The sequence below is a fragment of the Mesocricetus auratus genome, unplaced genomic scaffold (assembly GCF_017639785.1).
Source record: "Mesocricetus auratus isolate SY011 unplaced genomic scaffold, BCM_Maur_2.0 Super-Scaffold_4256, whole genome shotgun sequence".
In the NCBI taxonomy this organism is placed as follows: Eukaryota; Metazoa; Chordata; class Mammalia; order Rodentia; family Cricetidae; genus Mesocricetus; species Mesocricetus auratus.
Genome location: NW_024429182.1, coordinates 108,670,059 through 108,698,043, shown reverse-complemented (window position 1 = coordinate 108,698,043; position 27,985 = coordinate 108,670,059). Strand labels below are relative to the sequence as shown.

Sequence of the window (27,985 nt, the reverse complement as noted above, 5' to 3'; positions counted from 1 at the left end):
TGGTTGTGCCCGTGTCTTTGTAGTTAAAGTCTTTCTGGTGCGCTTAGGCGTGGTATAGCTAGGTCCCGTTTTGAAAGAGTGTTAAAGATGGTCCACCAGAGGCGAGCACACAAGGTTTGCGTCTCCAGAAGCATTGGGCTTCGTTACAGCCCCCAGCACCTGGTTCCTGCTGCCCTGGGCTTATTTATGGATTAGGGAAATTGCCGGAATAATCGGCAGTGTTATTTTCCTGTCAAAGCGGTGAAGAACGCTGGGAAGAGTTGTTCTCCAGGCTGACATGAGAGAGGCCCTTCTAGGGCTGCTGCCATGGTTCAGGAGGAAGCCCCTTCCTGGGAGTCAGGACTTACCATAGGAAGGTAGGTGGGGCATTCCTGCAGCTTTGTTCCTGGGCTCCGGGAGGGTGACAGTTCCGAGTACCCTGTCATAAGGCAAAGGCATTGAAGGTCACCCCGCCAGAAGATTCCAGTACTGACACCAGCAGCTGCAGGTAGGAGCTTCCTCAAGAAGGAGTGACTTTCTTATCCGGGTTTCAGTGTACTAAAATTAGTGAGGACATTTATCCCCTAGATTCTGTGAGATCTCTAAGTAGTTACTCACATTACTATCCTTGCCCGCTGGGAAATTATGACATAAACTACAACTGTTAAAATATAACTCCATGGTAACTGTGGGCACATGCCTCATGCTCTCCCGGTGGCTGGGATACTGGGTTCTCTTACGTTTCCTGCAACAAACACGCATTTTGTTTCTTTACAAGGCTGGATGAAGCACAGTTTGAGCAACTGCGCATGCCCACAGTGAGGCAGGCTCTACAAATGAGCAGTAGTCTCCTCTGCCAAACAGTGGGAAAAGCATGCAGCAGGGGGGTTTCTAGCTTGTGCTCATGAAAAAAAAAGGTTCTCTCTACCAGTGAGGTACCATCCATCATGATGATTTTTTCGTTATGTATAAAAATGAAATGCACTTGGTTTCAATACAGGGAAACTACCAAGTCAAACTACCTAAGCTACTTTGACAGTGTCCATGTGTACAATGGCTTCTCTCTATCCATGCTATCATTCTCTGGGCTTTTAGGTATTCATGGTTTACCAAAGCCTGAAAATATTCAATGGAAAAAATAGAAATAAGCAATGTACACATTTTAAATTGCTTGATATTTTAGAGTAATCTGAGGAAATCTTGTGCTAGACCACTCAGTCCTGTCTGGGACATGGATTTTGATCATGTATCTATGCCATATATGCTACCAATACCCCAAATCAATTCGTATCCATCTCAGTTATCAGGTCAACTATTGTAGTATCCTAGTATTCAAGTAACTCTTGTTTAATTCAGTAATGGTTATCAACAAACAAGCAAACAAAACAATAATTACCTGGTACTAAAATGCAAGTAGTAGGCTGGCAATGTAGATATAACAAAGAGAAGCTGTCATATCTTAAATGAAAAGGGAAGCATATAAAAAGATATTTTGATAGAAAGTGAGAGCCCTGCTCATATAAATTATTGTTGTAACTGTACTGTTTTATTATTAATTGTTACTCTTCTCTTACTGTATCTAATTTATAAAATAAACTTTATTATAGGCATGTAATACAGCTTTTTAAAAAAGGAGAGTATACAAAGGGGTTTGCTAGTATCTGGGTTTTCTGGCATTTACTAAGTGACTTGGAACTCATCCCCCAAAGGTAAGGGGCTTTGACTGGTGTAAGCAGCTTATTGCTGACGTCGGGTTTTCTAAGCTAGCCTTTAAGACAAGAGATGGCAGCTCTTTGCCTCTTTTCTGTATTCTTGATAATGCAGTAAAATTGCACTGCTAAATCCTTAAAAACCGTTCTGCAGGAAAATTAAAAACAAATAAATGACAAGTCTTTGATTTGCTAGACTATTCTTTGAAGAATTGATTGCTGACTTCAAGGCAAATTCCCATCTTGGTAGCGGCCCTCCAAACCACTTCCAATCCAGTATTATCCAGCCTTTTATCCCCTGCCCTGTCCTGCTCAGTGATCTCTGAGATTTAGGGAAATGAAGTTCACTCGGAGGCTGGAATTTTCGATCTAAAAATTTACCTTAGATATACCCCAATTTCTCTCTGACAAGAGAAGAAAGAGAATCAATGAATGTTTTGTGTACAGTGTTGTTTGCAGAAGTGTTTGTAGCATTGATATAGATAGAATACCAGTGACAGGCATTTGTAACCCACCATGCACCAAGTGATTCTTGCTTCTTGCTGCATTTTCCAGGTACACTGAGTGTGATCAAACTTATGTGCTTCTTTTTATTGGGAAGAATCCCAAATGTCAACAATAGAATTCCCAGTTTGGATTGTTAGAAGGAAGACTGAGACTCAAGAGTCTCCACCCCAAATATACATATCATAGTTTCCTGCTGTTTCTGTTATGATGCCTCTACACACAACAGACTTGAAGGCCAAACAGGAATGTAGAAATAAAGGATCTTTCACATCAAGAAATCCAAGAACAGGACAAGTCCAGGTGAGAGCAACTTAAGTCTCCATTTTGCTTTGCTGGACTTGTCTCTCATCTGTCTTGGCTCTATCCACAGGCTTTGGGAAAGATGGGGGTATAAGCAGAAACAAAAACTTTATGCAATTACATCCAGGAGTGATGGAAAGGGAAGTTAGTTAGGAATAAGAAAATTGTGCTGTTCTCCATTCCAATCCTTACACTGCAATGGCTAGAACCCAATGATCATGTGTGCTTTGGTAAATCATTGACTAGTGAGGGAATAAAGTCACCTATGTTAGCCCAAGTTAACAAGAGTAGAGGGCAGCTGGCAGAGCTTGGGGAAGGACCAGAAATATTGAGTTTTAGTCCAATGCTAGTCCTGTCCAATATTTAGGTATGGAAACTGGCTAACTGCTTAGCCCCTCTTACATGTTACCTTTTCTTCCTAGACCAGGGCTGATGGCACCTCCCCTGTTGATCGTACAGGGTTGTTGTGAGATAGCAGTGAAGTCATCTTTGTGGGAGTATTAGGTAACATGCAGCTCACTGCTTGAATGCACACTCTTCCTCCTGTTGACATGGCTCAGAGAAAGCTTTTTCATTACACGTGTGTGCGCTTCTTGAGCTCAACGACAATAATTCAGAATGTGGAAGAGATAGGTCAAAAAGTTGCCTAACTTTTAGTTTGATGCAGAAAAAGTTATAGTGCAAAATAGGGATGACCATGAAGCTTATAATAGTACCTGAGAAAGCCAATTCTCTGGCATCCTCATGAACTTTGTTTATTTAAAATTAAGGTTGATGAGTAGGAAAGGGGTGCTTATTTACTTATTTACTTACTGGTGTTCTTCAAAATGTAAATTTAAAATCTAAACTATGCGTGGTGACACTGTAATCCCAGCTCTTAGGAGTCTAAAGTAGGAGGACCATAACTTTAAAGCTAGCCTGGGTAACATGAAGTGACTTTGTCTAAAATAAATTCATTAAACAACCTCTTTATTGTTTCATTTATACTAATTAGATAACCATGTATAAAATATTGGATAGGAAGAGAGGGAATACATGCAATGCGATCTGAAATTGAGCTATGGCAGAAGAGTAGTTGTCTAGTCGGAAAGAATTTTGGAAATCAGGCTAGCTCCAGTATCCCCACACAGCTACCTAAGAAAGTAAAGGGAAGAAGTCGTGTGTAAAGTCACCAGGGTGAAGGAACACAGCTGTGGAAGTGTTTGGAGAGTGCAGACGTGGTTACCAGTAATGAGTTAGGAAAGACTTCAAGTTCAAATGGACAGGCTGTCACTTGACCTGGAAACTGGAAGATCTAGGGTGATTGACAGCAAATTCATTTGAGATTTGCATCAAACTTGCTCCAAGGATTTGAATGCCTGATGAGAATTCATAATCCTCAAGTGCAAACTGCATGAGGTAGCGGAAACTAGAAGTGGGACAGGTAGAGACTGCATCAGACTATAGAAGGGATGGAGGGTCAGACCAAGAAACTTGGACTTAATTCTGCAGGGAGCGGTGAATCAGTGAAACACAGTAGGATCTTTGTTATACATCTACTCTCTGAGGATTATTTGGGAAACTTCTGAGAAGGGAAATGCAGGGACTGGGGGGAGAGGAAGCCAATATACTAAGATTTTGAACATTCAAACAAGTGTTTTACAGAACCTTAACTATATAGTGATGAAGATGACAGGCAGGGTTTGAGGTCTTGGAGGAAGAAACCATAGCTTTTGGTAACACATAAAAGCCACTTGGTAAAGAGAGGAGGGAGTTGGGGGGTCTTGTTATGGAAATGGTAAATACTAAATCCAAACTTGTCCCATAAAAGAGGTAACTTTATTCTTTCATATAATTTCAAAATAGCCTCAGAAGTGTTAGATACCAGGTTCGAACACCGTCTTGAAGACTTGGAATTCTTAGGGCTGGGGACAGAGTTCAGCCAGGAAAGCACTCACCCTAACAAACTGAGGACCTGAGTTCACAGAACTCATATGAAAAGTGAGGCACAGGCCTGCCATCCAGCATTGGAGAGACTGGAGGCAGAGACGGGAAGAGCCCTGCAAACTAACACATCAACTAGCCTGACTTACATGGAAATGTTCCAGGCCAATGAGAGACCCGGTCTCAAACAAAAGATGGAGGAAGGCACCTGAGGTTAGGTACCCAAAGCTGCCTTCTGACCTCTATATGCATGTTATATACCAGGAGCAGATCTTTGGGGTGTGAGCTTTTTATTTATTTTGTTGTTGTTTTTTGCGCTGCACCTACTTCATGCTATTGCCAACTAGGCCCAGCCACAGACATAGGACCCCACTATCATGGCCTAGGCCACTTCTCTGCTATAATGGACTGGCACCCTTTGAAACCATGAGCCAAAATAAGCCTTTCCTCCCATATTACAGCATTTATGAGATGATTCTGTTTGCAATGGGACCATGGCTCGAGTCATTGCATGAGCTACCTGCCCAATTTGAGCTGTCTTCTCTTCAAATAGTGCACATGATACCTACGTGCTGTATTAGCGTTCTACAAAAGCATGTAAGTATACCAGGAACTCTTCCTGGTTGCAAAGAATACTGTGGAATTTTCTTAAGTAAAAAAATCATTCTGTGAGGCAAATCTCTTCTCTTGATTGTATTGGATATACATTCATTTATTCAGGTTTAGCCAGGCCTGGGTATCTCACTACAGTAAACAGGTCCTATAGTCACATCTCCTAAGAGACTTACTGCAATATATCAATGAATCTGCAAAATCCTGGAAGCCTCACGGCCCTCATTGCTTTCAGAAGAGTCCTAAAACAAACACAGATGTCAACAATGATCTGGATAAATGGTAGAGAGGGAACCAATTTCTCCTTAATTATGCAGCTTCCTAATTCAGCACTGGGAAGGCTGGAGACATATGTAAGAGAAAGAAGATTTTGAGATCTCTGCTCCATTTCTTTATCACAGTGTTCCTGTCAAGTGTTTAAAAACAAGAGACCAAGCAGGGAGCTTGTATCTGAAGACCAAAAATTGCTATCATGCTTGGCATGTAGATAGACTCAGAAACAATTTTATTTTTTTTAGCCAGAGACAGCACGAATGAATGAGTGAGTGAGTGAATGACTGAGTGAAGGAGGGAGGGAATGGTAGAGTATGAGAAGGTTCCTCAGTGTCACTTTCCTGGGGGTGGGCTATACAGGAATGCTCTGTGGGACCATAGATGGAGACTGTCCATTTTGTTACTCATGGGGTGGGAGACAAGGAGCCATGCAGAAAACTTACACATTTTACCATCCCATATCTTTAGAGAGCTTAGACAATTCCTTCAAAACTTACTTTGAAATGATTCCTACTCTGTTTTTATGGGAAAACAAAACAAAACATTGGACAGAGAATTTAGGAGTCAATCCCAGAAAATAAAAATTTCTGATCTTCTGTTAAATAGGCAGCACTCAAGAAATTAAAAATTAGATGGATTGATAATGGTTAGCATTAAAAGATCAAGAAACCACTTACAGTCCAGTGCCAAAGTGTCTCTTCCCTTTCCCAGTTCTGTTTGTGCCTGCCAGAAGTTTCAGTTATAGAGGAGTTCTAATGGGCATGAGGGGACAGATACAGAGGTGGCTTGGAACACCAAGGTTGACATTACAGTGTTTTGATGGTCACATGGACTGAGAGATAATCAAGATAATGCAGTTTCTTCCTTCCCACTGCTCAATAGTTTAATTTCTACATAAATTCTACTTTATAATTTCTAGTTGTTTCTTTCCCTTAAGTCTTCATACCAAGACCCTTCAAAAAAGAAAGTAGGAGGGGAAGACAATGGCATTCCAAGAATCAAAGGAAGCTTGACCCACAGACCTTAATCAGAGTGTGAGAAAGAACATTCCAAGAGAAGTCTTGGGTGGGGAGTATGCGAAGGTGGAAGGGGAGGAGAGGGCAAGGAGGAAGGGAAAGGAGAGAGAAGGGATCTCTGAAGGCTTTGACCCAGTGTAGGTTATATGGCAACTGTAGGAGATTTATCCTGTAGGAAACAGGTGCCTCAGTGACTAAGACCATGGTCCCCCATCCTTGCTCTGACAGTTTATTTGCTTGCTATAATAGCCTACTGGCTTGTCCAGACTGCCATAGACCTTCTCCCATTGTGGTGAAAATTCATAAGTCCTGCTTCTCTGTCACCCGTGGGACTTCTCTACCCCTACCCTAACAAAGTGCCACCTACTGCTCCTTGCAGGTGCTGATGGCTAAGGAATGATTCCCTTGGTTCCTTGTTCTTGGATTTTCCCAAAGGTGCACAAGGACATTCCAGAAGTCACTCCTGCAGTGTTTCTCAGTGTGAAGGCGACTTGTAGGAGAATTACTAGGATTACTTTTTTAATTCCCAAATGTTCTAATGATAGTCAATGTTTTGTTGTAGATGTTGGTCATACAAGTAGAGTCAGTTTTAAAGATTTGCTATGGTATGTGTGTTTTTTCTGATTAAACATATTTCACTAAAGTGTTTCAGGAAAATTCGCAAACTGATGGAGTCAAGATGTCATTGTCTGGAGGCTGAGAAAAATTCCACCTACATCAAGCGATTTAGGCTTTTTCTTTCTTTTTTCCTCTCTTTCTTTCCCTCCTCCTTTCATTCCTTTATGCTTTCTTCTTTCCTCTCCCTTCTTTCCTACAGATATGCGCCACACACAGAAGGTAAAAGATTAGAAATACTAAAAAACAACATCTAAGCATATACTGTGGTTTTCCTGGCCTGTTTTGAACACTATTTTGTGAGCATGTAGTCAATAACTGCATCCACTGGTTTAGTGCCTGGGATCATAAGAGTAGAGGTGATGAGCTAGCCTATGCCCTCCTACTGCTCTTTGCTGTTTACCGACTGACTTTTAGAGTATGGTTCTAGATGCCACTGAAGGATCATGTATTGGAGACTTGTTCCCAAGCTTATAGTGCCACTGGGAGGTGATGAAGCTTTTAGGAAGTAGGGACCAGGTGATGCCATGGCCTTGGAGGATACCTTGTCTCCTCACTTTTCTCTTTCTGCTTTCTGTCCTCAATGAGTCAAGCTTCTTTGCTTTACTGCACATTCATCACCATATTTCTGCCTCACCACAAGTCTTCAATTAATAGAGCTTAGTGGTCATGGACTGAAATGTCCAAAGCCATGAACCAATACTAACCTTCCTCCTTCAAGTTGACTTTCCCAGGCATTTGCCTTACTAAAGGATAAATGACTTAATACTGGGACAGTCACCTAACCTGACAGCATCCCTGCCCTAGAAGAACTCACTGACCCTGGCGGAGATGACTAACTTCATAGTTCCAGTGCAGGCCATGAGTGTCCTAAGAGGGCAGGAAAGCATAGGCTGATGAGGAGCCTTGGCTGAGGGGGCATCCCCAACCCTCTTCAGTGGAGATTGGAGACCCCAGGTTCTTGCTGTTTCCTCTGTTCCCAGAATGGTGCTCCCTGACATCTCACCCTACCAAGAGCACTGAGCTTCATTTCTCTGAACTCCGGCATGACCTCATCTTTCAGCACTTGAGACTATAGGAGAGGAAAGGTGAATGCAGGAATCAGGAGAAACCTATGCTGTCATTCATGGTTCAGAGCACAGACTGTACAAAAAAATCCATGGTTCCAATTTCATCGTGGCTACTTACTAACTGCAAGAATGGTTATATTTATTCATCAGTATCCATGGGGGTTTGGTTGCAAGAGCCCAGGGATGCCACTCTCACAGATACTAAAGTCCTGTATATAAAATGGCACAGGGCTTCCCTATAGCTTATGTGCATCCTCCTGCATCCTTTAAACTCTTTCTTTCATATATTTGTGATATTAAATATAATGGATATTCTAGGTAAATTGTTGCTATACTAGTTTTGAGTAAATAACAGGAAAATATCAATTACATTGTTCAGGACAAATGTGAGTTTGAAAATTTTCCCATCCCCAGTTGGTTTGAGTGTGGAATGTACAGATACAGAGGGATGACCATTTGGCATGCACACAGGAGAACCATGGAACATGAAGGTATCACTATCTAGGAGGTTACTACAACAATGTTTAGCTGCTGCTACTTGTATTTAAACTATTTTCAACTGACAATTAATCAGAAGTAGACAAACTCTATTCAGGCTGAATGCTGGAAAAATCCTTTTAGGGAAATGTCTCCTAGTTCACACGTGGCACAAATGAGAAAAAAGTAAAATGAACAAAAGATTTCATTCAATCAGAACAAAAACTAAATGATTCAATGGGGGGAAAGATGAGAATAACAGGGACTGTGGCCATAGTAGGGTCTTTATTTCAGGCTGGTGTGTAGAGGCAGAATCCCCACCTCTTCTCCTCACAGCTGCTAATGCTTCATAAGAAAAAAACCATCTCTACAAGCATCGAAGTTGTGCAGTGTTTTTGGCCCAAAGCATTCTGTGCACTTACCCCAGGACTGCTTTGTCACAACCTGAAAGAAGATCTAGAAGTACCTTGTGTCATTGCTCATAATATGTTGACAGGGAAGCTGAAATACTTTTATAGTTAAGTTATTGGATCCCAAAGGTAGGGAAAGGTAAGCCAGGCCCTGTGCCACTGACTCCTTACTCCACTGAAAGTGTGTAATCTGAGAGAAGCAAATAAGTAGCTCTCTGGCAACAAATGAAACTTAGAGGTCAGGGATAGTGCTAGGGGCCTGGGATCATGAGACCACGTAAGTTGGCAATGGAGAGCCTCTGGATTTAGACAAGTCAGAGTTTGAGTTCTGGCTTTGTGGGTGATATGTACTCATTCCCCTCATCCCTAATAATTTATATATTGATAATCTAACTTTCACGGTATCTCTGATTACAGATGGTGCCTATAAGGATGTACCTAAGGTTAAATTATGAGGAGGGGATCTAATCTTACATGATTCATGTCCTAGCATCTTTTAAATAAGAGACATTAGACCAGGGAGGGAAAAGAATAGGGGTTTTGACATTAGCAGACTATGCTGTAAGTACTGCAAACACACAATATATTGGCATAACAGAAAAAAACCCCCACATTTTCTAGAAGGAAACAAAACAAAGATGACAAGTAAAAGGGTCAATCGCTGGTGGAAAAGTTGTATTTCTTCTACTTTAGCAAAACAACGAACAAAGACAAAACAAAAAACCCAAGAGGTGTATACATTCCACTGGAGAGGACTGGGGGAGTCCAGCTCTGATAACACATATTTGCTCAGTGAAGTGTAAGTCAAGGTCTTTGTCTGAATGGAAAGAAGGATGAGGGTAGACATGGGAAGTTTAAGGCAGTTGAGTGAGGAATGTTTTTTTCTAGGGAGGTTTGGTTTCCTAGGCAATGCTTGCCTGAGGTTTGTGGGGACATACTTACAGAGACAACAACCAACACCCAGGAGGCAACTGCTTGAATGTAGACCACAAGGGCAGCGAGCTAGTTCAAGGAATGTTGAAGTTATTGCATTAACAATGAGAGACGGGGAGGAAAGGAACAAAGATAATGGCAGTGAAAGGTCATGAAGTGTGTGAAGAAGGATGTGAGGACGGAGATGAAGTATAGCAAATAGTAAAGTGATGGGGTTCACAGACTGTAAGCTCTGAGAAGGTATTTGTCAGGGAGCAGAATCATGATCACTGTCAAAGTCTGGACTGTACCCTGGGAGTCAACATCTGTAGTGACAAGAGGTGAAAAAGATATAGAGCAGAGAGGCCATGGATTTAGAGTCTGTTTGTATGACTGGTAAAGCTACCCAGAGACTATGGAAACAGGAGGAGGGGACAACCTAGGGCTCCCCAGCAAAGCCTTCAATTTGAGAGGATGAGTCAGAAGGCAAGATATTGGACAATCTCAAGCCACCTGTGAGATTGGAGGACAAATAGTTTAAAACAGTAACAATAATATTCAAATAGAGTTACCTACTTCCTAAACTGGAGACATACTTGGTGTGAGCTAGAGCACAACCTAGAGATGTTTTAGGGGGAAATGGTGGTCACAGGGAGAAAGTTAGGTTTCAACCAGGCCAGCGTGGGATGTAAAGCAGCATGTTGATTATGGTTCTAGCTCTGGAAGACTCTTTAAGAGTGTTATTATTATACATATAGTACATATTCATGAAATGTTTTAGTAAATAACACATAATTCACCAAGCTGGGTCATAAGTATCAATTATTCAGTTGAATAGACTGTACTGTGACTAGAGAGTAAACTACATGTCCTCCAAATAGAGCTTGATTAGATATTTTATTTTTACATAATTAAATCATCCATGTCTTGGATGTTAGCACACTAATAGCAATGCTGTTTCTTTGTGGAAAGGAGAACCACGAGAAAACCTACATTGATACATCTTGAAATAGGATGAAGGATTAATAAAATGAGACTCAATACCACAAGGTTGAGGGATTTGAAAAAAATGGCTGTCACATCTAATGACAAACAGGAAATGCTGAAAGAAGTTAGACTCTGTTGATGAAGGAATTGTGTCTAAATAGCATAAAATGCAAATACCTTACTTGTTATTTGAACGCCACGCCCAGCAGTGTGGAGACTTATGAGGCTGTGAAAATACTGTGGTAATTCTTAATTGAGAGCTAGTTTGGGAACATTCAGCATGGGAGAACTGGGCAGAATTGGCAGAACTAGATACACATTCTCCTGGGTGTTAGAAGTGACTGTTTACATTAACTGGAGTAAAAAAAAAGTGACAACAGTTTTGAAGGATAGATTTGGGAATCTGATTTATATTCAAGGAAAAATATAGATCCTGTTTCATCTGGAAAGAACATGAATGAGATGTTCATGTAAATAAGCAAGTAGCCCTGGTGATGTTAAAGAGAAAAAAAATAGAGTCAGTTACAACATGATGCTAGTGATAAAGGAAATATATCAAACCAAAGAAATTGCCTTTCAAATACCAGGACCCTAAATTAACAAAGAGAACATTGCTTCACCTTTACTGTATTCATTTTTTTTTACATACAGAATTCTTAAACTGCTTATAGGAACACTTTAAAAGTGGCATTCTTTGTTTTTCCAGGTGTTAGGATTAAATGTGATTTTGAATTTCTAATATAGTTGATAATGTTAATTCTAAAATTTTAAAAAAGAAAAATATGTTTACTTAAAGTGGCATTGACAATAAGGCCACCACCACCAACAAAATTGTCAAATATCTTGGTTAAAAATGGGCAAAGGAGTTGCTTGCATGGCTAGACATTTTTCCAAAGGAGTATTCAGAGGCCTAGTGAGCAAATGTAAGCCACCCAACAGGATCCAAGAGATCAGCACAGGAAGATGATCCAACTGGGATGACCTTAATTAGCAGGATAAATGATAGCCTGTCCGGAGGAGAAATAGAAGCCCTGTGAATTACTGTACCCTTGCACAGCAAACTGTTAAAATAGAGACCAGCGCTGCAGTCCCCGGCCCCCAAAATAAACAAGCACTTGCCATGTGGTCAAGCAGTTCTACTTTGGATCCTGCCTAAAGGAACCAAGCAGGGACTTGAAGAGATATTCGTACATTCAACTTCATAGCATTATTCATAAAATCCAAAATGGGAAGGCAACCGAAGTGTCCATGGACAGATGAGTGGTCCATACCTATGTTGCTTTTCATTCAGCCTTAGGAAGGGATCAGGTTCTGAGACATTTAGCACTGTGGGTGGACCATGAAGAAAAGCAAGTGAAATGAGCTATGCATGAAAGGACACACACTGCATACCATTTAACACGCAGTGCACAGAGGGTTCCACTTCAGAGATCTGGGATGTACAGTGAGGGTTCTAAGGGGCTTGGAGAAAGAGACATGAGTGTGATGCTTCTTGCTTCTGGAAATGAAAATGTTCTGGAATTGGATAGGGGTAACGGTTACACAACATAATGTGTTTAACATCGTTGCTGAGCTGCAAGTTCGAAATGTTAAAAGTTTTTTTATTGTATTTTACCATAAATTTAAAAAGACTAATTAGAAATTGACTAGAAGATCTAAAGAAGTTGGGGGGTGGGGTTGAGTTGGCTGACTTGTGGTGGGACTGATCTCAGATGTGTGTCTTTCCCCATCTGGGTGTGCAATCTGAAAAAGAAGTCAGCATGACACAAATGTAATATGCAGCTGACCCAGTCTTAAGAGGTGTGGCACACACAATCAAGACTAAGAAGTAACTGAAATCTGACTCAGAGATGCATGGCAGTAACTTTAGAGAAGAGGGAAGGAGCCATATCAAGCCAATGCTACTCAACAGCTTATTTGTCAGTACTGATGGGAACTAGCAGAGGCGTGGTGGAAAGAATACCGAGGTGATTTCGAAGTCAGAAACCCTGAGCTCATATCCTAATTGTGTCTCTCCAGGCCTGAGTAGGAGAAGCGCCCCCACAAATTCTAGAGAAGAGCCTAAGAAGGATGCAGGGTTTATCATGGGAGAAGAAGTAAGTCAGTAACCTGAGTCCTCCAGGATCAGGGTCACAGTGCTGACATGGGTTGGGAGTTTAAGAAAATAGGGAACTTGGGAAATGTGATGGAGAGCAACCAGGATTAGTAAGGATTTGGGGGCGGCATCCAGGGCCCTGCAGAGATTAGATAAGAGGATTCTGAGGCCAAATTAATCACAGCTGTTGCATGACTTTTCCCAGTGACACTAGTTGGCAATGAAGAACAAAAACAAGGAAGGGGGGGATGTCGAGAAACAGATAAAGCATTTGCCATGCAGACATGAAGACTCACATTCAGATCCCCAGAATTTACACTGAACTGGACACAACAATGGACATCTGTAATTCCAGCCCTCCTGCAAGATGTGAAGCAAAGACAAGTCCTAGAAGCTCATGGGTCAGATAATCCAGCTAACAGTGAATGGCAAGAGACCCCAACAAGGTGCAATGTGAGAACCGATACCCAAGTTTGTCCTCTGATCTTCACATGTGCATGGGGCATTCCCATGATTTCATTGACTCCTGTTGAGGATGGCATTTGATTGAACATATGCATGGATTAATTAATATCCAAAGGACCCTGGATGAATGTAGTAAAGACTATGATGGCCAATTAAATAGAGAATTTTGAATGCCTAAAGAAAATATTTAATGGTTTGTACAATGCTCTTTTAATTTCTGGGTGTTAAAATTTGGAAAGCAAAGAGCTAATTCTTAAAAGTGAGAAAATACTGCAAAGGGGTTATGCTATTAGTTCACAAGTAGAAATAATCCCAAACTCAGAATTTGCTGGTGAGAGACCTGTGGTGGAATATTACTTTAATTATGTAAAGTTGTGTTGCATTTGCTTAATTATGTAACAATGTGTTGCTGTTTAACTTTGCCTGCCTAAGGTACCTGGTTGGTCTAATAAAAAGCTGAACTGCCAAAAGCTGGCAGCAGAGGGATAGGTGGGGCTGGAGGGCAGAGAGATTATGTAGGAGGAGAGAAGAGAGAAGAGAATGAGAAAAGAGGAGAGAAAAGGGGAAAGAGAGGGGGAGGTGTCTGGTGCTAGCCAGGTAGATGGCTACCAGTCAGACAGGGTAAGACTTGCCGAAGTAGAGAAAGGCAAAGGGCCCTGAGGCAAGGCGTGGATGAAGAGAAACAGGTTGATATAGGTTGTAAAATCTAGCAAGAAATATTTACAGGACAGGGTCGAGCATTCATAACTAATGGTGGGTCTCTGTGTCATGATTTGGGAGCTGGTTGATAGCCAAAAGAAGGCCTGATACAGGAACCAGCTCTGTTGTCCCACAGAGAAGTGACCTTGCCCAAATGATGACTGAACCGCTAAATGTTATGGCACATTCCAGCCAGTGTGGTGTGACTCTGGAGAGAAATAAAAAGATTCTATTATTGGAACCAATTGAGTGGCCCACTTTATCTCAAATGTTTCTTATCTTTTCCACACTGTCTGAATAAATGCTGATTCACTGTTCTAATAGGCACTCAGAGTCAACAAAAAGAAGGTTTGCCATGAGTGTTCTTGGCGTAGCTCTGATGCTTAATCTACTAGGTGCAGCAGCATGCTAAAACCATGGTGATGGTGGTGGTGATGATGCATATAATGCAGTCTTGAAGCTCTCCTGCTGATGATATATACTGAATGCCTTTGATCTCAGCTACCCCTCACTAAAAGTGTCAACTTGGCATGTCATATCACTGTTTCCTTACTAGTAAAATGTGAATAATCTTAGTCCAAAGAGTCCTTAGAGGATTAATGAGATGATGCATATGGATAGAGTCTGTAGCATAATACCAGCAAATAGAAAATAATCAATCAATTTTACTCCTTGCATTAGTGTAAGCCTCAGTCTTTCCTATAATTCACTCTCAGGGTTTGAGTGAACTTCCACCTGCTAAGTTGCACCATTATGAGCTACAAGTTAGTATAGCTTTAGAATATGAGATATGAGGCAGCCTCAGCTACCTCTCTCTCTTTCTCTCTTCTATTCCCTTTCCTCTCTCCTCTGTCTCTTCCTTTTTTCCTTCCTCTCTGTCTTTCTCTCTTCCTCTTTCTCTCCTCATATATACTCTTAAATGCCAAGTTTTGTGGATAGATTCCATTAAGTTGAACATTCTAATAAAAACCAACTAAATACTCTATGAATTAGGCAGAATTCTATAAACATAATCAATGGAGTACATAGGTAGGGAGATGGATAGATAGATAGATGATTGATAGGTAGATAGATAGATAGATAGATAGATAGATAGATAGATAGATAGGAAATTTATTAGATTGGTTTACAGGCTTGTGGCTGGACAGTCTAACCGTGGCCTGAAAGCCATCTGCTCATTGAATGACTGTTCCTAATGGTTCACTATAGGTGAGGGCTGCCTCAGCAATTCTATTCCAGCCCTGAAAGCTTGGACAAGTCCTAGAGAGTCACTGCTATTGTGTTTCCATTGGGAAGCAGATGATGCTGAAGTCTGCTAGTGAGGGACTGCAGCCACACCCACTTGGGAAGAAGACACAGAATAGATAGGAGAGCAGTGCTTTCCTGAGATCTCTTTCTGTCTGGGACACCCTCTAGGAGTCTCTGATGTGGTACTTCCCACTCTTCTTTGGAAATTCCCTCACAGATGCTCTTCCTGGATGACTGAGAACTGTCTGATGTTGCTTTAGAATTCTGCTGAACTGTCATTTTTTCCTACAGTCGGGTACCTCTCCTGAGTGTTTCCAAAGTTGTGCTGCCCTTCAAACACTACATAAAGGAAGCATATCCTTACCCATTTCTCTTTCTAGATTCTTAAGGGCAAAGGTCACATGACTCTGGGTCATCATTGCATTCCAGTGGGCCACCAGGTACATAGAAACCTCTCAGTAATACATTTAGAATGAAGCTGTGCCAATTCGCACTAATGAAATAAGAATTGCCGCTTTCATTTTACAAAGCAAGAGAACTTGGCAAGTAATTTTAAACTTACAGGCAAAATCCAGGTAGAGAGGAACTGAGGAACCTTACAGCTAAAGAAGCTATTGTTTGCCTCAAGCTCTGAGCCTGCAGTGTGTTACCTTTCACTATTCCAGCCTTAGGATGAATAGGGAGTTACAGATGTATTATCAGCAAATTGAGACTTTCCCCCTAGAATCAGAAAACAATAAAGAATTATAAAGAGTTAGTACCTTAGGAAAGTATAGATACATCAAGGTCATTTGATTTTGTCTTTACATCATGTGACTCATCACACATCTTGCCAGGTCTATGCTTCCCATGCTGCTTTAAGGCAGTAGATTTTACTGCATGTTATGAGAGTCCTGGGGTTTCATCTAGGATGAAAGGGAGCTGGGTCAAGATAAGGAAATAGTTAAACCTGCTGTGATGGCACACACCCATAATCCCAACACTTGGGAGGTGGGAGTGGAACAGTCAGGAATGCTAGGTCATCGTCAGCTGCATAGTGAGTTCGAACTCATCCTGGGCTGCCTGGGACATTTACTCAAAATAAATAAGATAACAATCAAGAGGAAAGGCAGAAAAAAGTTACATTGCTCAGGCAGAAAAACAAACCTTGGAAGGTCCCCAGCCTACTGATGAACAGTGAAAACTTACTGGCGTGCACTACGATCATATGTTTGATGTACTTCAGCTGTTTGTGCACTTTATTCTCCTCTGAGGTCCAAAAGGTAGCCATGATTGATGGATGATACTGTGATATGGAGAAACTGAGAAGTCTTTCCAGAATCATTGAGTTGAGAGCTGGCATTCAGTCAGGTCTCCTGCCTCCTTTCCATTTTAGAATTCAAGTTTGGAAGCCTGCAGATGAATATTTATACAATAATGCTTCCACATGCTATGCTCCAGTGAGATATAACCAAGAGAGTGGACTGGGAGAATGGTCATTTTGGATTTTACAGGCAGAATAGCATTGGGCACATTGGGGACAGTAATAAGGAGTGCGGAGGGAGAGGCCAGTGAAGAGCTGGGTAGACTAGATTTAAAGGGCTTGGTGTCCCATCCCCATACAGACATGGAGCTCTATGCTTTGCTGGTGTCCATTAATGCTCTTTTCCCTTTTTAAACGTTTAGTTGTTTTGAAAATTCTAGTGTGTAAAAGAAATCTGTTGCCATTTTAGGAGGAAAATGAAAAGATGGTTAAAGAAAGTCTCCAGTAAAACAGTGTCCTGCACCAAGAGGGATGGGGTTTAGGCGATGGCTTTGCAAATCTAATTTATCATACTTTACCAGACTACAATTCTAAAGTTAGCTGTGGCTCATTTGACCCACAAGATACAAATAAACACAACTCAGCTCTAATGTCACAGCCTGAATGAGCCTTAACCCATTCCTCACTGATTGGTTTCTGAAGAGTGGGAATCTCGGGCTCATTTTGTTTCTTCCAGGTTTTGTTTTCTTCCTGATCTGTACCAAAGGTGACTGAACCAGATATGCATATGAACATGCAAAAGAGTTCACTGGCACAGAAGAGTTCAATTGAGCAACGTAGACTTCACTAAGATATGTGGAGAAGTTAGAGGAAATATTTACAGCAGCCATGTTATCTACTTTTAGATTCCAAATTCTTCCTGCACACAGCCTCCACCCAAAGGCACCTATCTTTGTCACCAGGCTAGTTATTAGAACTTCAAATCTTTCTGTTTATTATGGAAAATTACAGCCATTGCCCAGCCCAGGAATAGACCTGGTCTGTGGGTCAGGAATCAATATAAAGTCCATGTTCTAATCAGTTATAAAAATGTTATGACCCCATTTCCCACAAATGAGGTCAAATATATTTTTATTAGGGGCATCCTGGTACAACCTTCCTATAGAATTATAAAAGGGTTATGATAATAGCAGCCTCTTTAAATTTGAAAGAATAAAGTCATATTCACACTCAAGATGATTCTGTCTTGACGAATGAAGTTATTCTCATCAATCCCTGGGGGAAATTTTGTCTCAAAGCAAACTTAGGTTGACGAGAGAGAGAGCACTGTTTTTTCAATCTTGCAATGGAAAGACTCAAAATGTTTAAGAAAATGATCTAGGCAAGGGGGCAGGGTGTCAACAGGAAGGGAGCAAAGGCTCTTGGAAGTGATGCCTATCCTCTGGATAGTTAGCTTCTAGCCCCTTGTGGGTTCTCTATGAAATAGTAAGGTAAAGCCCATGAGAACAATGAATGAACCCGGCTGAAATCAGAATCCTAAGGACATATCGGGCCATGGAAGTAGTGAAAAAAGAACCGAGAAAATCAAAAGAGGTGGGAGGCCCCGAGAGCCCAGGGGGAAGGAGGGTTTCTAGCTCCTGTTCTCTGCTGAGAGATTCATTGTATAGAACAATTGAGTTCCATTAGGAAAAGTTTAGCAGTCAAGGTTATTATAAATGGATGCAGGCTTTTTCCTACTCCTGGCCCTTACTAAGCAGTTCTTTGTATTAGCAAGAAACCTGAGACTGGTGTGGTTCACACCTGCTTCCAGCATCTACCAGATACCTGGGCACAGGAAAGGGATGGGGGAATTAGAGATATATACCGGAGCTGTGAGGTATAAGAATAGTTTCCCCTAGAATTGGAATTTTTGGCAAACAGAATTTTATGCAAAAGCAAAACACACAGCAACAAGACCAGATAAAATTAGACAGCTCTGTGTGAGTTGGGAACTGGTAACCAGAAGTCCATCCATCCCTTTTGGTCCCTCTCCCACTTGTATGCAGGCTGTACATTTCTTCTTGAGGACTCTAGACTTGAAGACCCTCAGTTTGAAGGCTACCACACCAGATAACCATCCTGAATCCTCTCCCCTCACAAGCCTAGAGACTACGTATGACGATGTGACATAACTTTCAGAGATAAGACCAAAGGCTTGGGGAAAGGTGAGCAGGAGTTTGAGTCTATAGGACTTTAGAAAAGTCTGTATGTGATCTCAAGGTGCCCCGGCGAGGATTTTGCATTTCACTGGTCTGTAATGAGGTTGGAGGAAGTATATTGTTGTATCCCTAAGTCTTTATGTAAGGCTGAATGAAGGAAATCATTCCTTTCTTTTTTTCTCGCCACCAGATCATCAGGCAGAAGGCAGAATCTATTAGGGAATCTTGCCTCACTTTCTAGTTCTTTCTTCCTGATTAAGTTTTCCCAGTTACCTTCTCTTATTATCTAACATCTCATTTTGATTCCCTGGTCATCTGGTGTCTTTTCCTTCCAATGGAGCACGGTGTGCAGCCAGTGGTGGATGCATAGAGGGAAGAGGGCTGTGTGCTCTGTGCCTCTGTAATTCTAAAGTCACATGAGCCTTGGTCTGGCTCTATATCACAAGCATGCGAGATAGACCTAATAAGGCTATCCCACTGGGGTTTTCTGTCCCCAGAAATAATCCTTGGAGATGGACGATAAATCATAAAAGTTAGTTTGGTATGTGGTAGCCAAATGTTGAAGAGCTCTTGGAAGAACTGAAAAGTTGGGAAGCGCTAATAATTTGGGTAAGCTGACAGGATTCAGTTCACCTCACAGATAGATGACAAAACTAGGTTTTTCCTCAAGGAAGTAGTAAGCCAGTTTATTTCTACCAGACAAGGCTGTTTTGGTATCCATCACCCATAATTAAATAGTTGCAAAATAGCTTTAAAATGTAAGTATAACATAAATAGACCTTAACCCTTAGACAGTTTTGGCCATGACAAAACTTTCATGAACCTTCTATCAATTTGAATATTCTCTACACATCTTTTATAGCACTACTTCTCAAGGTGGCAAAATCACATTTACCAGTGAAATATATATGGGCACGCACACACACATATATATATGAAGCAGCCAGGTGTGTTGGCTCTCACCTGTAACCTCAGTATTTGGGAGGATTATGGTTCCAGGGCAATCTGGGCTGTATAGTGCAACCCTGTCACAAGAGACTGGGAATGTATCTTGGAGGTGGAGTGCTTGCTTAGCCTTGATTCAGTCCCTAGAACTGAGAAAAATGTATGCATGTGTGTATAAACTTTAAATTATACTTAGTAATATTCTTTCTGAAATCTACCTACTTGTAAACTGTCCAGGGATCTGATAAACATCCACTAATTTGATTTAGAGTCAGTCCAAGGAGGTGGTGGTGCATGCCTTTAATCCCAGGACTCAGGAGGCAGAGGTAAGTGGATCTCTGTGAGTTCAAGGCCAGCCTGGTTTACAGATCGAGTTCCAGGACAGCCAGGGCTACACAGTGAAATCCTATCTTGAAAAACTAAAACTAAAGTCAGTTCAAGTCTTACATTACCAGAAGATTTGGGAAGGTATCTTTTCAAACTGTGTGTGTGTGTGTGTGTGTGTGTGTGTGTGTGTGTGTGTGTGTTAGCCATGCATGTGTATGGGTGGCATGTGTGGGTCAGATATCAACGTCTGCCATCTGCCTCTATTGTTCACCATTTCATTAATTAACTTATTATTTTGAGACAGTCTCTTATTCAACTTCATTTTGGTCATACTTGTCATGGTAAGCCTTTGGGATTTGACTGATTCCACTCTTCCCCCTGGAGCTGGAGTGACAGGCACGTGCTAACACATACACTTTTATGTGGGTGCTGGGGTTTTAAACTTCGGTCCTTAGGGATGTACAGCAAACATTTTTATCCACTGAACCATGTTCCCAGCTTTTGGAAATTACCTTTATGTGGAAAGTAGATATACTACAAACCATAATTACTATAGAGAGCTGACAGGAAAGCTCAGTGGGCAATAGCACTGCTTACCACCAAGCTCGATTGCCTGAGCTCAAGCCCTGAAACTCCATGGTGGACAGGAAGAAATGATTCTAACACGTTGTTCTCTGACCTCCACAGGAGCACCACACACACACACACACACACACACACACACACACACACACACACACACACTGAAATAAAAATATAATCGTTGCTGAAAATTGTCATATAAATGATTCCATTTTGATTAATACACTTAAAAATTTCAGAATAATAAATGTTTAATGACATAATGCTACTTTATTCTACCAGTGAAGTCAAAAACCTTTAGTTTGTATAAAAATGAATGCAAAGCTTCAAGCTCAAATTCCCCTTAGTGCTGGAAAGGGTTTCCTTTTATTGTTGCTGTGACAAAGTATCTGTCAAAAACAAAGAAGGGTTTATTTTGTCCCATGGTTTGAGGGTACAGTTCATCATAGTAGCGAAGGTGTGGTGGCAGAAGTATGGGGTGGTGGGTCACACTGCTTTGGCCGTCAGAGATGAGTGCTGATGCTCTGTTCACTTTCTACTTGTTGTTCAGATTCAGACCCCATCCCGTGGAACAGTGCTCTTCACATTCTGGACAGACCTTCCTTCTTCGGTTCAGCCTTTCTGGAAACTCCCTCATGGACACATGCAGAAGTGTGTTTTGATGGTGATTCTGAAACCAGTCAAGTATACAGTGAAGATTAGACCTAGGAAATGACTTTTGTAAATCTATCATGTGCCAACCACTCCTGAGCACTTTGCCTGTATTATAATTAAATCCTCCTAATATCCACGCAATGCACTGAGTATTTTATATACTTACTTCTTAACTTTACTCCATGCTTGCAAGGCAAAGAGTACTGCCTCATTTTGTAGAGATCACAACTGAGGCTCTGTAAGCTTGCCCACTTATCCTGTGTCATGATACTGACCTACCTCCAATACCCTGTATCAGAGATAATGACCTCAGAGAAATCAAACAGATAACATGTAATAAGTATGCCTTAATGGAGGGGACCTATGTCAAGTATTTAGCATTGTATTGGACTACACTAATAATCTGAGGTTCCCTTCCACTTTCAATCATGTAAGTCCCTACAGAAGGTAAGACTAGTAACTGATGGTTTTCTGTATGCAAACAAGGCTGTGGTTCCCATGAGACAGAAAGTTACTCTCATCTAGAACCACACTCAGCCCCACCAAGTCCTGCCATGCAACAGTAGGAGAAACTTATGCCAGACACTCACTACTCCCACTGAAGCCACAGAGAACGTTCTTCATTTTAAGATCAGCATCCCAAACTTAGATTTTGTGTCTGTGTGTGTTAACAATAGCCAATATAATAGAATTTTGATGCCTAATGTTTACAACATGATGTGAAAAAAATCTCCATATCGAAACTTTTAAGAGATTGTAGTTAATTAGCTGCCATTGATGTTGACAAGGAGGAAAAGACAGGTTGATGCCTTAAGTTGAGGGATGAAGCAGTTTTCTCACCTCCTGCAGGAAAGCCAGTTAGGTGGTAAGAGCAGAAAGTTTTAGGACACATTTAAAGGTGGTTAGAGCTTTGCAGACATGACCACATTTAATTATTGCATCCACTTTATTATCCTCCTTAAATTACCTATTGGAAAACAGTCACAGAACGATTTAAGTTCTTTGCCCAAATGCCACAGGGCTGGTAAATGTCAGTGGTAGGATTGGAAGCCCACAAAATCCAAAGACTGTACTCTTCACTGATAGACTAGAAGATTCTCCAAGTAATATGAAAGATCACAGTAATAATGGCCAGCCATGAATCATGCTTCCTGGTGCCCATGACTACTTGCAAAATGTCATCGTTGACCTCATCAAGACATGGTGTAAATTGCTCCACTTTTTGAAGATGAGATGTTTTTGTGACTCCCTTTAACTGATAGAATACAGCCAATGTGAATACAGGTCACAAGAACAAGTCATAAGCTTCTATACCCAGTCTCTAAGGGTGCTGAGACCATGACATCATGAAAAAGTATAGCCTGTTCTCCTGAAGATGAGAGATCACAGGCAACAGCACTGAGGCTCTCTGGTCAACAGTAAGTAGTACCTAGCACTTGAGTAAAACCATCTTGGATGTCCTAATTCAGCCAAATCCTGTCTGCAGCTACCCCTGTGAGTCCTGATGAGCCCACCCAAAGCTCCAGTTAAATTACAGTCAGAAAAAATAGCTGTCATAAGCAATTCCACCAGAGAACACACATGGACACTCTCAAAGCTGAAATACAAAGTCTGTATTAATAGCCAATGATTGCTTGGTGGACTTGCCCAAATCATGTAACCCTGAGCTTCACTGTCCCTTGTCTTTTATGCACAAAAACCACATCCTGGTTGCCACACTTTGGTTAGCAAGAACACTTAGTGAGAAACTATAGAAGTCAAACAGCAAGGTTAGTACATTTAGGGACTTTCCTGAACCCTGGAAATATGGACTAGGTCTTTGATGGATTAAGTTCCTGTTTTGGCAGTTGTTGGGGCCTACTTGCTAGGTTTTATAGTCAGAATGGTTCCTGTAGCATGGCATCAGTTATGCTAAGGTCTCAGGACCTGTTACATAGCCATGATTCTTGTAGGTCACCACATTCTGGAATGCTTTTAATCCATCATCTATCATAGACTACCTACTTTTTTTTCTTTTTGTTTCTTCTCTCTCTGTTTTCAAAAGTAGTTTACAGTTGCGTGTTATGTAGGATTAAATGATTAGAATCTGGATGGACTTTAAGGTGCCATTTCATTAAGACTTTTGCTTTTCGGAGGTAAAAACAGTAAGAAATGAGAAGCAGTTTGTCTTAAGTCATGGTTTCTTACAGCCTGAGGTAGGGCTAAACTCAATTCTTTAGGGTACCACTTCTAGAATTCTCATTGCCATACTGCCATTGCAACCACACATGCAATCATAAGACAGAGTACTTCCAGGCCATCTCAAGGAGAGATTCTGAAAGCTGTTTATGGTCTTGAGTTCTGATGATATGCATGCAAAGACATCCATGTGACAAAGACCAGAGAAATGCCAGGAAGTGATTCCTGGGAACCAGGCAATGAGCTGTTATGACTGAACTTCCTAGATGGGCCACCTCTCAGAAGGTCAGCTGATATTTTCTTAGCTTCTCAGTGAATAGGCTGGAGAGTTTTAAAGAATATCTGAAATTTGGCCCAGGCAACAGGCATTTATAGACCCATCTTCAGTGAGACTAATGAGCACCTGATGGTGAGAACTCAACTGAGGATCAGGAGTTCCTGGAGGAAAATATTTTTGTTTTTGCTCCTTCTGTAACACCATCGTATCATAGTAACTATTGACAAAACTGAAGCACACTGTTGAAAGCAGCCCCAACACACCATAAAGCACTTGTGCTTTGATACAAACAAACAAACAAACAAACAAAAACTACACACGCACGAGAAATAAACAAGGGGAAAAATATCCAGGGGCTATAGAGATAGCTCAGTTGGAAAAGTGCCTGCTATATAAGCATGATGACCCAGCACCCATATGAAAAAATATATATATACACACACACTATATATATATATTAGAAAGAATAAAAAGATAATTCCCAGAGATGTGAGGAAGCTTAACTAAGATTATAATTGTAAAGGATCCTTGCTAAGAATAAAGAACTTGTCAAGTATTTCTATTTCTCTTCAGAATATAAATATGATAGTTTGTATATAAAAGGTGATCATAAGAATGTCAGCAATACAGAGTAATAAAGAGAAACCAAGTATAAATCACTCCCCATTCCATTATACATGTGTTTGAGCACTGTGTTGTTCCTTCATCAGGAATTTGGTCTCGTTGTGTTCATGCACAAACACCATGTAGAAAAAAAAACAATATTAGGAAAGACAGTTAAAGGATTGTTTTGTGCTCAATTTCCATGTTAATCTGATCTGAAATTCATAAACATGAGTTGTGGTCATTGTGATGATTTTTCTAGCCTGGTGACTTGATGTGAAGTCAGAGTAGTCTGGACGGATGAAATGGAAATAAGGGCAAAACCGGTCAAAATCTGCTGAAGCATTAAACATTTTAGAAAGTTATTTGCAAGATTCCCTTGAGTCTTACCCATTGCCTCTTCAGAGAAGTCCGATATTTCCCACAAGGGCTGCAGTGACATAAATGAAAAGAGGCTTGCAGTTTTCCCCTTAGTGGAGAATCCACTTTCTCTACAGTCTGAAAAATCTTTCTAGCCAGACGTATTTATTTAAATGCTCATGGTTTCAAAGCTTGGGTAGGAGAGAATGGAAGGGAGAGCAAAAAGTGCTTATGTGAGTTAACTATTAATTTGGAGAAAACAATCTGCCAACTAAAATCAATCTAGAGTTGATCCAAAAGTTAACAGCTAAAAGAGCCAGAGCAAACACTCCAGCTGGTCTCTGAGGCTAATGTCTGGCAGGGAGTCCAGCACTGGGAAGGTATAAAAACAACCAAGGCTTTCTCAGCTCAGGTGCCTCCCTTTCCTGGATTTAACTCCTAACCACCTGAACTTCAGTTTATCTGCGGGTGGGGAGTCTTGGCCACAGATGCGAGTGTTTACAGAATTGATGAGAAACAGATGAGGTGACTGTCATCTGCACGAGGTGACTGTGGTTCCATCAAAACAAAGTCTTTGTCAAGGAATGACTGTTCAGAACATCCTGGGATCCTACTTTGTAATCTGTCTTCACAGCCCCACAATAAACCTCCAAGTTAGTGTTGTATAATACTCTCTGATATATTTTCCCATAAGTATCTCATTGAGGAGAAAAACAACCAGGCTTTGAGTAGAAGAAACTGTGTGAATCTCAGTTATCCCACTTAAGAGCTATGTGACTTGTGGCAAGGCCGGCGCCCTTTAAATTTCCTTGTCTGTAATGATAAGCTTAAAGTATCTATCTGTCTTTATTTACCAAGTGTGAAATTACTTTGATACAAGGGGATCCACCAAAGTCACTACCAGACAATTAGTAATTCGTACCAAAAATCCATGGAACAATAACAATAAAACCTCACTAGCCAAATTCAAATGCTCAAGTCATATGGATTATTATTATTATTTTATGTAATCTAGGCTGGTCTCAAATCCAGGCTACTGTAGTAGCAACTCCTTGCCAGTGAATTTGTGTTAGTGGCCACACTCCTTTGGGCAAAGCTTCAGGTGAGTATATGACCTGAAGGTGGAGAAACTTGGGGTGGGCTCTCTCTCTCTCTCTCTCTCTCTTGGGCACCTTCTCCACCATCTGGTCGTATGCCTATGCACCTGCAGCCACGCCCAAATGGGTGTAGCCACTAATACAAATTCACTGGCAAAGAGATGCTACTACACGCTGCTTACTTAGCCAAGGATGGCCTGCAGTGCCTGATTCCCCTGCTTCTACCTCTCAATGTGGGAATTACAGATGGATACCACAGTGTCTGGCTCGAATGGGTTGTTAAATCTATTTCAAGTATAGTGATAGGCTTGGAAGTACAGTGAGAGAATCAGTTTTAGAGTGCTTACTCGGAGTGCACAAAGTCTGGGTTGGACGAATAACACACACACACACACACACACACACACACACACACACACACACACACACACACACACACACACACACCCCAAAAGACTTAGGGAGATGAAAAGAAAAAGGATATGCAGTACACTAGTACTCTAATTCAAGGTGTGGTTAAAGAGGAAAAGCCGTCCTACATTGGCGCTAGAATGAGCCATTTATATGTGCTGTCTGCTGTGTTGGCCTCCTCACTGACGGTTTAGTTATGGGACCAAAGTTGAAGGTGAAGCAAAGGGACCACACAGAGGGAAAGAGGCAGCCAAGAGCACTTGCTGTCTCTGTTGGTAAGCCTGGAGACAAGTATATCTGAACAGTAGCTAAGGGAACATCTAGAGCTTGTCAGTTATCCCACATGGGCAACCAGGGGTTCCATTCACATTTACTGTGCCCAGGACATGGAGTGAGCAAGGATGTCATTGATTTATGGTTGAATCAGACTTCATGAATGTTGCCTATTTGTGGTTTACACAATTAATGCATCTAAATCACATAGTGTCTCATATCTCATGCATTTTGCATATCATTTACATCCAGTGTACAACTACTTCATGAAAACTATTATAGTATTCCAAGATTGATCTTGCTGAGCTCTCCTGTTGGAAGGTGGGGAGGAGGGCTATAGTTTCCAATATATGCTTATGAATATATCTAATTTTCTTTCTTTTCTTCTGTGACACAGGTAGATGCTCTTAAATGCAGTGGAAATACACTACATTATCCTCTTGGGAGGCTCAAAATGAGAAACCCTTCATTAAAACACGCAGTCCCACATTTTTTTTTTACTTTTCAAAACAGGATTTCTCTTTGTAACTCTGACTATCCTGAAACTAGCTGTGTAGACCAGGCTGCCTCAAACACAGAGATCTGCCTGCCTCTGCCTCCTGAGTGCTAGGGTTAAAGGGATGGACCACTACTACATAGATATGCACAATTGAAAGAGATTAGTATTTCTGTTAATATGATAAACAAAATTATTCTGGTCATTTAGGGATAGAGTAGACAATTTAGGTTAATAACCAAACAAACTTTACCATTTCTATTGACTTTACTAACAGTTGAGAAATTATTCAACTTTTCTGAGAATCAGTTTCCTCATTTTTTAAAAAGGTTATGCTAGCAATAGCTACCACATAAAGCAATAGCTTTAGATGAAGACCTAATATGATCTTATTTTTGGAAGTAGTTTGGTCACAGCGTCAACAAGATGTAGATTCTAGCAAGTGATTTGTGGAATGCATTCTATATTGTAGTTACTATTGCTACATCATCTATTATAGATAAAGTCTTTAGAGATAGAAGGAACACTCAATACTATTGAGGCTTAAAGTTTTGAGGTGGTATTTGGAAATACAATGGCTGTAGCAATATCAGCTTCCTGACAGCCACAGGGGAATGGATCCCTTGGCTCAAAAGGCTAGTGATGGCCCTTAACATCCACTCTTCCAGACTTTTTAACATTTCCCTCCTCTGTTTACTTGTATTAAATTCCTTTAATCTTAAATTATCTAAAATGATTTCTACTCATATATTGAATTTTAATTCATATTTTTACGTTACTTCAAAACCATGGTATATTGATCATGACACTAAATTCTGATGATTATCTCCCACATTTTGGGTGGTTTCCTTTTAACCAGGAGAAAGGAAATGCTGGTTGTTAAGTAATGCTATTCTTACAGAAGCACAATAACCCTTCCAGGAAGCTAATTGATTCGGACTTCATCAAGCAGAGACCGGAAGCTTGTGTTTTAGGTGATTGTTTGAGTTTACACATCCTGTGAGAAGGACACTGGGTGCAATTCTAGGTTAGTAGATTCCTGAC

At 40.9% G+C, this 27,985-nt stretch overlaps 2 long non-coding RNA genes across 3 annotated transcripts; one reads left to right on the top strand and one right to left on the bottom strand.

The window, feature by feature from the left end:
- Positions 1-203: 203 nt before the first annotated feature.
- LOC121135339 lies at positions 204-21,278 on the top strand. Of its 2 annotated transcripts, none has more exons than XR_005872485.1 (3): positions 204-356; positions 2,244-2,495; positions 21,143-21,278. It is a non-coding gene; the product is annotated as an uncharacterized LOC121135339 (long non-coding RNA). The 2 variants fall into 2 exon arrangements; XR_005872484.1 differs by having other exon boundaries at positions 204-487.
- Positions 20,925-24,982, bottom strand: LOC106021461. Its single transcript, XR_001196724.3, has 2 exons — positions 24,695-24,982; positions 20,925-21,262 (listed from the first exon to the last, which is right to left on the bottom strand). It is a non-coding gene; the product is annotated as an uncharacterized LOC106021461 (long non-coding RNA).
- Positions 24,983-27,985: the final 3,003 nt, after the last annotated feature.